The sequence below is a fragment of the Colius striatus genome, chromosome 22, assembly GCF_028858725.1.
Source record: "Colius striatus isolate bColStr4 chromosome 22, bColStr4.1.hap1, whole genome shotgun sequence".
NCBI lineage: Eukaryota > Metazoa > Chordata > Aves > Coliiformes > Coliidae > Colius > Colius striatus.
In genome coordinates, this window is record NC_084780.1 from 6,123,528 (window position 1) to 6,134,011 (window position 10,484).

The following is a 10,484-nucleotide window of genomic DNA, read 5'->3' on the forward strand; positions in this document are numbered from 1 at the left end:
ACCTGTTAGCTGGAAGCATATAAAATTCAAAGCTGTATTAGTCATAGGCTCAGCCATGTTCATTCCAACCCTGGGAGACACCAACTCTTGCAGAAGCAACCGACAACTGCTTGTGTTTCTACTGTCAGCTCCAATCAACAACCGTGTTTAATGCTGCAGGGGGGGTGGAGAGGGGGCTTGGAAACCCAATCCAAAAATAACAGCTTTTAAGCACAATCCCCTCACTAGCTAAATGGCTCCATCTCTCCCCCAGTTTGCTGTGCTGTGCTGCAGGGAAATAGGCTTTAAAAGACAAGCTGACCCATCATTAATAAATGAGGGACCCCCCCTGTCCCTGCTGCCCTCCCACGTGAGCCTGGGCATGGCTCAGCATGCAGGACCCTGTGCATCATGCACCATTAACATTCTCCCAGTGACATCTCCAAAATACTTCAGGGATAAATTGGTTGCTGGCTGATTTGTAAAGCATTGAGGCAAAATTGTTAGGAAGTGTGTTGGTGGGGAGCCAAGGGCTGGATCCTCAGAGGGGCTGAGCTCTCGGGGCTCACTGGGGCGGTGTGTGGTCTCAGGGAGCTTGGCCAGGCACTGTGGGCACCCAGCTGGGTGCTACCCTGGCAGACAGACAGTAAACATGGCATCATGCTCACCCTCATAAAGGGTTTAAGTGCCCTGGTGCTGTTGGATAAACAGGACCATGCTGAATGCACACAGTGACTTGGCAGAGACCCTTCAGGCATCTCAGCATCTCCACAAGCCCTCCTGTGCCCTGCAAGTGGCCCTGGGGTCAGAGAGGAGGCAGAGAATCACAGAATCAGTGGGGTTGGCAAAGCCCTTGAAGCTGCTGCAGTCCCAGCCCTGCCCAGCCCAGCACTGACCCCTCAGCACCTCAGCTCCACGGCTTTGGGATCCCTGCAGGGCTGGGCACTCCCCCAGCTCCCTGGGCAGCCTGGCACAGGGGCTCACACCCCTCTCAGGGAAAAAGTTCTGCCTCAGCTCCAACCTCAACCTCCCCTGGGGCAACTTGAGGCTGTTTCCTCACCTCAGCATCAAGATCCCCATGTAAGGGATTTGCAGCAGTACAGTTTGTGGCCTTTCTGAACCAGTCCCAGATCTGGCCACAGATTTATCAGACCATAAAGCAGAAATGCCTTTGCCCTGCTGTGTGCTGTAGCACCACATTGGGGTGGGTTTTGCAAGGGTGTCTCAGGATGCTGCCTTCCCACCAGCATCTTCCCAAGGCTGGCAGCTCAGGATGTAACACTACACATTTGCTTTACCACCTTCTCTCATATGTTGCTCTCTCATTTGTCATAGACTCATCCCCTTCAAGCCACAGCCCAGCTGTGCACAGGCCATGGCTGCCCTCCTGTTCCATCTGTGAGCAAGAGAGGGGAGTAAAATGAACTCCTAGAGCACAAGCACTCGCTGGCAGCTCCCTCATGCAGCAGCACAACCTCCTCCAGCCTGAGCCATTCCCACCATTCCTACCTCTCCATGTGCAAACTCAACCCTCCTGGCTGAGGAAGCTGGGACCACAGCACTTGGAGGGGCTGGGGAGGAGAGGGGGATGTGAAGTGAGAGGTTTCCACAGAGCCAAACTGGAAGAGACAAGAAGAAATAAACAGGCAGCAGTGAGGCAGTAAGTGGGGAAGGGGGGAGTCCCTACCCCAGCCCAGGGGCAGATCTGGGTGATAACAGAGCTCCTGGGGAGGAACTCACTGAGCTCAGCCCATCTGTCCCTCATCAACAGCCCTGCCAGAGCTTGGGGGAGCCCCCCCAGGTGAAAAAAGAGTCAAGGTTACTCCTGCTCAGTCAGTTCAAGAAACAAGAGTCTCTCTTCATCACTGCTGGGAGGTGACAAGGAGTTCTGAGCTGGGAGAGGGCTGGGCAGCTGCTGCTGGAAAACCTGAGTTAGGGAGAGAAATGTCACCCCAAATTTATTGTATTTACTTTCTCCAGTGTTTTCAGAATTTTTCAGTCTTCAATAGTTTATGTTAGACACATTTATCAGCTTTCCTTCAGGCTTTTAACCCCAGATTCACTGTCTCAGGTTAGAGCAGAGAGGGATGAAATGGGGACTCCTGGGGCTGAAGGCTGGCATCTGCTCAGGGAATGGGCTGTGGCCTAAACTGAAGTCATCAAAAGGGCAAAAAGAGCCCAAAACAAGGGTTGGGGCACACTGACACCTCCTGTGCCCCTGGCTTTGTGGGCTTGCCATGGATCTGCTCTTGATGTGACACATTTGATCACTGGCTCTATGACATACCCCTCACCCATCAGCACTGGAGTTCATTCTTTCCAGGGAGAGATGGGTAAAACCACCTTTTCTCCTGATGTTTGTAACTAAAAGGGTTTGTTTTGTAGAAATCCTCTTTTTAAAGAGCATTTACAAGCCTCTCAGAAACCAGGGCAGCTGCCAGGGAAACAAACCCCCCTCCCCAGCCTGGGTCCTGCCTTTAAGCAGCCATCAACAGCAGAAGGGTAAAACTCCCCCCTCCTCGAGGTAAGGAGAGCAAAACTAGCACTTAAAGCCTGGCAAATATAGAGGTAATGAGTACAATTAACTCCCTGGCTGGGAAACTATTGAATGACACAGCCCCAAAAGTGGACAATGGGATCAAAGTGAGGATTTCCCCATGCCCTGAGCAGGGGGTGCTGGGCTGAGTGCCCACCAGGATGCTCTTGGGCCATAAGCTGCTCAGGAAAGTTCAAAGGAGCCCACACAGCTCCTGGGGGTGACAGATAATTCCCCAGCTTCCCAGGGGCTCACTGCCCAAAGAGAAGGGAGCAGGGCTGGCAGTGGGGGCTCCTGGGCTGCCTGCAGGGAGGGTGAAGGGGTCAGAGACACCCACAGTGACCCCAGTGCCTGAAGGGGCTGCAGAAGCTCCCCCAGCAGTGGGCTCATGCAGGTTCCTGCTGGCAGGATTAGCCATCTCACAGGACAGCTCAATCAGATGCTCAAGCCCTTAACAGGATTATGTGCCTGGGCCCTCCAATGCACATACAGACACCCAGTGCTGCCTGCCCTCCCCTGCAGCCTCACAGAGCATCCCTGCATGTCCCCAGGGCTGGGAGACACACTCCTGGGCTGTTTGGAGTGTTGTAATACAGTGTTGGGTTGAACTCTTCATGGATGCTTGAGGAACAGGCTCAGCTTTGCACCAGCCACAGGGGATTTGGGCTCCTCCAGTGCCCACACTGACCCTGGCTTTCTATCCACCCCCAGAGCATCTCAGCAGGCAGGACCAAGCTGTTCTGGCCATCAGAGTGTCTGGAGCTGCTCCTCTACCCTGTGCCACCCCAGCAGCACAAGCTGCCACCAACACTGAGAGCCTTGGTGAGACCTTGGTGACCCACAGGTTACAGAAGGGAGAGCACATGGCAGTGCCCATGGAGCTGGGATCTCATCCCAGCATCACCAGGAGCAGGTTGGAGCCCACTGGGACTGTTCCTGCAGGGCACTGGGCAGGGAAGGAGCATCCCATCACACCAGCCAGCAGCACAGGAGCTGGTCTCCTCCATCTCCAGGTTTGATTTGATGCTCCTGCTGCCAAAGGGGATCTTTCAATGCTCTCTAGTGGCTCTGAACCACTTCCATGGAAACACAGACCTTCAGGTGTCCAACAGAAGAGTCTTCTCCAGGGCCCTGGATGCTTCCTGAGCCTCCTCACCCTCCACAAATCCCTGCATAAGCAGGTCAAGAGCAACCCAGGAATGCAGCTCTGTGAGACACTGCTCCACTCCAGCTCTATTTCCTTCAGCAGTGGATTTACACCAGACCAGACATTTGTAATGCACTGGGGAAGCACCAAGTTAAACAGAGCTGGACAGTTTCCAGGCTAACAATGATTTTCACCTGCTCCAGCCTGCCATCTCCACAAGAGCCCTTGCTGCCTAGCACTTGCATCCTGACAAGGCAGCATGCAGGTTATCAGAGCAAATGCCTCTCTTTTTTCTTGGCACACCAGGCCTGAAAGCACAGCTTGCTGCCCTGACTCCTTGTTGCATTTCAGAAGGGCTGGCAACTGAAAAGCTGATCCAATTTAGCCATGGTTCATTATCCCACCTAGCATGACACTGGGACACTTGCAGACATAATCCAGCTTCCTCCTGCCTTGCAAGATGTATTGACCAAAGGTAAGAAAGCAGAGCATTAATAGCTCTCTGCTGTGCAGCTGAATCCAGGCAGCAGCAATGGGATTCTTTGGGCTATTTCTATCCCACCTCACACAAGAGTAAATCAGAAGCTTCTGCAGACTTCCATTCAATTTCTCTCCATTAATACCAATGCAACAGGGATCAGAATTTGTCTTTTCATACACACACATATATATATACACTTTCCTGATATTGTAAAAACTGCTAAAACTCTTCAGCTTCTAGCTGAGCTTCAGATAAAAGTCAACCTCTGAACCACAGCAGCACCTTTCATGTCAGGCACAATACAGAGAGGGCTTTTTACAGCAAGTTTAGCTCTCTAACAGGTATTTCAGCCTGGCTCTATTTGTCCCCATCCTCACCTGACTCCAGGAGCCAGGCTACAAGGGAACCATCAAACCTCACCACAGGCTTTGTGGTGAGAACCACAGATGCCAGCTTTGCCCCTTTGAGCTTAAGGCCAGCCCATATCACTGGGGGCAAGGAGCTCCAAGCTGGGGACCACCCTGTGCCAGGACATCCACAACCAGAGTGTTGCTCAGAGCAGCAGTGGGAGCTGGGGTACCCAGTAGCAGCTCCCATCCCTGCCCCACAGCTCCCATCCCTGCCACACTGGGCTCTACAGAGCTGCCACCACCACCTCCAGCTGCCTCCCTCCCTGCTCCCATGGGGCAGGGGATGCTCCCAGCCTCCCCTCCACACACAGAAAGCTGGAAAGCTGCTGCTGATGGATCTAAAAGGCAAGCTGAGCCTCCCAGCCTTGTGTTTGCCAGCAGCCCTGTACCTCAGCTCTCACATCCCTCTCCTCATGCTGCAGAGAGCTTGTGCATGGGCAGCAGGCTCCAGGAGAGCTGTTAATAGCCATGGCCTCACTGGCACTGCCACCAGCTTGGTGTAACACCAGGGCCAGAGCAGACACAGCTTGCAACTGCTCCTCAGCAGCAGGACTGAGCCAAACCTGTGTCCGTGTTGCTCAGGGACTGAAAGCCCTGACCTGCTGCAGACATGGGCACACACACCAGCCCTCACCCACCCACAGCCCCCACAAGGACTCAGCACCTTCCAGTGTGAGCTGCCAGAAGCAGGCAGGGATGCTGCCTGTCCTCCTCCAGCTCAGCCTCTGCCACCCTGTATCCATCCAGAAGCACATTTCATCCCTCCCCAGGGGCTGGGCAGCCCCCAGCCTCTGTCCTGGCAGATGCCCTGCACCAGGCAGCACAGGCTTTGTCCATGATCTGTTATCTGATCTGCAGTTCTCTGGCCTTTCATCTCAAGCAGACAGTCCTTCAAGCCCATTCAGGGACTATGAGTCACTGAAGAAGCACTTAAAATCCATCCCAGATGATAAGGATAGAGCTGTGTGTGGTGACTTTCCTGCCCTAGTTTGGAGTTAGGTTTGGGCTCTCTGCACTTCCTCACTTATTCCACCTTCTCCTTCTCCTTCCAAATCCCCCATCACAACGAGCTGCAAAACCCTGAGCACTTCAGCAGAGGCTCAGCTGGGCTCTGACCACCCTGAGGCTGCAGCAGGGAGAAGGCAGCTGGGGCAGCTCAGGTCTGTGCTGTGCCTGGGGAGGCACAACATCACCTGCTTCATACAGTCACAGAATCAGTTTAGTTGGAAAAGACCTTTAAACTCATGGAGTTCAACCCTTCCCCTCACATTGCCAAGCCCACCACTAAACCATATCCCTCAGCACCTCATCTGATGCAGCCTGGATGCTGCCACCAGCCCATGAGCAGCTTTTCCTCTCAGCCCAGACCTGGCAGAAGGAAGGTACCTGAGCCAAGCAGCCACAGTGCAACGAGGGGCCTGGTGCTCAGCTCTGAGCCAGCAGCTGGAAGGTTCTCACCTCCACCTCAGTGAGCTTAAACTCAGTGTCTGAGACCCCCAGGAGTGGGCAAGAGCTGAGTTGGGATCATAACAGCAGTAAGTCAGCATCACTGGAGGCTGCTTGTCCCAACCCCATCCCTGCCTCAGCAGCATCCCTCACTCACAGCTCTGTAGGGTGACAAATTCACCTGACAGCAGTGAAATGATGATTCTCAACACTTAGACACCCATCATAGTCCTGAGGAAAAGAGAAACATAAATCCTGCCTTGCACTGACAGCCACAACCCTCATCCCTAGCTAGGAGGGAACTAATTAAGCCTGGTCTTCCCAGCCAAAAGCCCAACCAGTGTGTTTGGACAAGCTTTGTGGTCAAAGTATGTTCAGGACTTGGCCCTATTTCCCCATTTTTATTAATCACAGGGAAAAAAAAGTCTCCATTTAGCAACAATGCTAGAGATAGACCTGATAGGGCTTTCTCTTTTCTTCCCCTTGGCCACTTACCACTTGGCAAGAGAGATGGAGTTCTGTCTTTGCACAACACTTTGAGACCTGTTTCTCTTCCAACTCAGAATCAGCCACCCCAAAGCCTTCCAGGTTATCTGGAAAAGAAAAGCCAGAGAAAGGGATGGCTTGAAATGCTTCAGCTGAGAAGCTCTAGGTATATTATTTTAGCTGTAAGTTTGGTTTGCATTAGAAAGTCACTGCAAATGGAAAAGGTGGCTTTGGAAATGGAGAAAGGGGGAGGTTTTGTGCCCTGGGGATCCCATTCCCTTCCCCCCCCAGAGCCTGACAGACTTTCACAAAACATTTCAAGTTTGATGTGCTGTGTTTTGGGGGGAGCTGAGCTGTCCCTGCTGAGAGGGCAAGAAAAAAGCTCCAGGAGCAAAGAAAATAGCTGCAAAGCAGGACATGATGCACGGGTGCTGCAGCAATACCAGTGCCTCCAGCCAGAGCCCAGTGCTCCTGTGCTGGTTGAGGCTTGGTTGAGGTTGAGCCTCATTTCATCAAATCACTGAATCATTTTGGTGGGAAAAGCCCTTGAAGTTGCTGCAGTCCCAGCCCTGCCCTCACCCTGCCCAGCCCAGCACTAACCCACAGCCCTCAGCTCTCAGGCTGGGGCTGTCGCTCTCTGACCTGCAACAGGGATGGGAAGGAAAGAGCAGAATGAGCTGAGCTGGGTGGAGGGAGAAGCTCAGGGCTCTGGCAAGCTGAAAAACTGGGAGATAATGAGGTTTGCTACCCTAGTAAATAAGGAGGCATGTTGGGAAGTGGCACCAATGAGAGGCTGCTCATTGCAGCCTGGTCCCTGCTCCTCTCCAGCTGGGGAAGGACCAGCCAGGCAGGGAACAGGGAGCTCCCAGGTGAGGCTGCTCAGTTTTAGGCTGATGAATCACAGAATCATTTTGGTGGGAAAAGCCCTTGAAGCTGCTGCAGTCCCAGCCCTCCCCTCACCCTGCCCAGCCCACCACTAACCCCTGACCCTCAGCACCTCAGCTCCATGGCTTTGGGATCCCTCCAGGGCTGGGCACTGCCCCAGCTCCCTGGGCAGCCTGGCACAGGGGCTCACACCCCTCTCAGGGAAACAGTTCTGCCTCAGCTCCAACCTCAACCTCCCCTGGGGCAACTTGAGGCTGTTTCCTCTTATCATTCATTACTGAAGGGAAGATACCAACCCCAACTCAGTACAACCTCCTTTCAAGTAGCTGTAGGGAGTGATGATGAGAGTTTGAGCCCCTCCAGCAGTGCCCAGAGACAGCAGAGGTGTCCCCACGGGCACAGGAAGGCGACTGCTCGAGGGATGTGGCACAGCCACCCCACACAGCTCAAGTCCAGTTAAAAACCCACCTCCAAACTCTTGCCTGGTTATAAATAAACCAGCCTCTGACCTTGGAGATTAATCAGTGGGCTGGTGTCTCTGTGTGATGTCACCCCGTGTTTTTCCACAGGCCTGTCAAGTTTCAGCCCCGTCTGATGTGCCGATGACAGCCGGGGCTTGAGCCTGCCAGACAGCCCCAGGCCAGCAGCAGGGAGAGGAGAGGGAGGATTTATGGCTGGTTTCTCCAGGGCCCTGCTCTCCCATGCTCCCTGCAGCACACACAATACACAGATGCCTCGGGAGGTTGATGGAAACCGGGGCTGCCTGGCTCGCTGTCGAGTGCTCTGAGGTGTTGTTGCACCGTTGCTGGCCTTTGGTGACTTGTTCTGATGAATGCAGCTGGGTTTGTGGCAAAAGGGGATGAAGCTGGGGGCTTGTGCCCACACAGTTGTGGAGCTTGACCTTGCTACCAGCCTGGCTCCTGCCTGTGGCTCTGCTGGTGCTGCTGTGCCAGGCAATGATAACAAGCAGTACCATGTCCCTGGGGCTCTACCCATCCCAAAATGAGCTTCCAATAAATATGTCAGTAATCAGAGTATCATTTGAGTTGAAACAGCCCTTGAAGCTGCTGCAGTCCCAGCCCTGCCCTCACCCTGCACAGCACCGACCCACAGCCTCAGCACCTCAGCTCCAGGGCTTTGGGGTCCCTCCAGGGCTGGGCACTCCCCCAGCTCCCTGGGCAGCCTGGCACAGGGCTGACACCCCTCTCAGGGAAACAGTTCTGCCTCAGCTCCAACCTCAACCTCCCCTGGGGCAACTTGAGGCTGTTTCCTTTTGTCCCATCACTTGCTACTGGAGAGAAGAGACCAACCCCCTGCAGCCTCCAGTCAGGGAGTGTCAGAGAGTGCTGCTGGCTGCCCTCAGCCTCTTCTCCAGGCTCAACACCCCCATTCCCTCAGCCCCTCCCCAGCACCCTTGTGCTCCAGCCCCTTCCCCAGCTCTGGACATGCTCCAGCCCCTCAGTATCCCTCTGGGAGTGAATAGCCCAAAACTGAACACAGTAGGGGCATAATCAGTGCCCTGGTCCTGCTGGGGCTTTGTTGCCTCAGGAAATAGGTTTCCCATGAGGTCAGCAAGCCTGGCACTGAGGGTTATCTCAGGACAGTGATTTTTTTCCCCTTGGGGTTCCAGGTGGCTGTGATTATGCAAAGCTCCAAGTTATTCCTGGGGCTGCCAGATGAAAGGTGAGCTTCCTAGTTGTGCCCAGCTCAGGCATTTTGGAGGTGCTGCAATCTCAGCCAGCTCCTGGCACAGCCCCAGCACCTGTGTCTGCACAATCAAAGCAGGAATCCAGCACGGTGGGGTGAGGGGAGACAGCTGGGGAGGGAGAGCAACCTCCCTGCTATCTCTGCCACAGCAAGAGGCACGGGGCAGAGCACCCTCACCCATGGGGAGGCAGCATGGGCAGCAAGACCACGTTGCCTTTGCCTCTGTGAAAAGATGGGGAGGCTTCTGCAGAGCAGGTGTGGATCTGGTACACATCCCTGGCTTTGCCTGCCTGACAATGCCATGAGCACATTACAAGCTGGATGCCTTCTTTGGGGCAGAGAATGCCACAGACCATCCTCACCTTCACATTCCTTACCCTGCTTTCCTCTCCAGTGGGTAACACCAGCTGGGGACTGGCCCTTTGCCCATCAGCCCAGCTTCATGCTGCACAAGGTGTGACACTGAGCCCTGCAGCAGCTGCCCCGGAGTGAGCAGCCACCACCCTCAGCACCCTGAGCAAGTCCCCGGAGTGCCCGACCTGCTAAGAAAACACAGAGCTTGTTCCTTTGAAGTTAATGAATCGTGAAAGCCTTTGAAAGCAGAGCCTTGTTTATTTACTCACGGCGGCTCATGTGGTGAAGCACCCAGACACCCCAGCACGCTGCTCACTTGAATGGAAGAGCAAATGCGAGTCTCTGGCCGGTTGAGCTGTAGTTTGGAGGAGTGAGGGATGCCCCAGCCCCACTGCACTCACTGCTGGGTGCAGGCACACAGGGAGAGCCTGACAACAACCCATGAAGCCCAGGGGACAGGCTGTGGGCTGTCACTCCAGCCAGTTGACAGAGAAATTCAGCACACTGGGTGCAGAGCCCTAGGAAGTTCAACTCAAACCTGCTGCTTCAAATTCAGCTGTGACCATCCTCCTGCAGACCCTCCTCATCCTCTCCTCCCAGGACTGCCCACACTAACTGCCACTTGCTCTCATCCTGGAGCCAGTTAAAGCCCAAGCCAGAGCTCTCCTGCCCAGCACATCACAACCAAGACCTGCACACCCAGGTGAACGTGGCACTTATCACCTCCTCCCTTTCCTTGCCCATCAGAGCAGGATACAGAGAACTCCAATCTCCTCTCTTTGAGCAAAACCCATCCAGCAACAGAGAAAAACCCACGAGAAGGCAGCAACAGAGACCCCAGCACGTTCTTCACGACGAGGGGTCTTCTAAACACACCCCCAGCCTTCCCCACGGGTCTATAAATATCAGCCTTTTCAGTGCAGCCCCTTGATGCACGAGCTGTAATGCAACATTCCCTTCGGGCTCTCACACAAAAGGACAGCAGCACCCTACCAGCACCAGCTCTCTGTCACTGCACCTCCCCGAGGTCTAATTGGATTATAACCAACCGCG

The 10,484-nt window shown here is 54.3% G+C and overlaps 1 long non-coding RNA gene across 2 annotated transcripts in view; it reads right to left on the minus strand.

Moving 5' to 3' along the window:
• Nucleotides 1-10,484, minus strand: part of LOC133627567 (uncharacterized) — a 31,529-nt gene that overhangs the window by 19,175 nt on the left and 1,870 nt on the right. For both annotated transcript variants that reach the window (XR_009820298.1, XR_009820297.1), the window contains exon 2: nt 6,495-6,592. This is a non-coding gene — a long non-coding RNA (uncharacterized LOC133627567). The remainder of the gene's footprint in view (nt 1-6,494; nt 6,593-10,484) is intronic.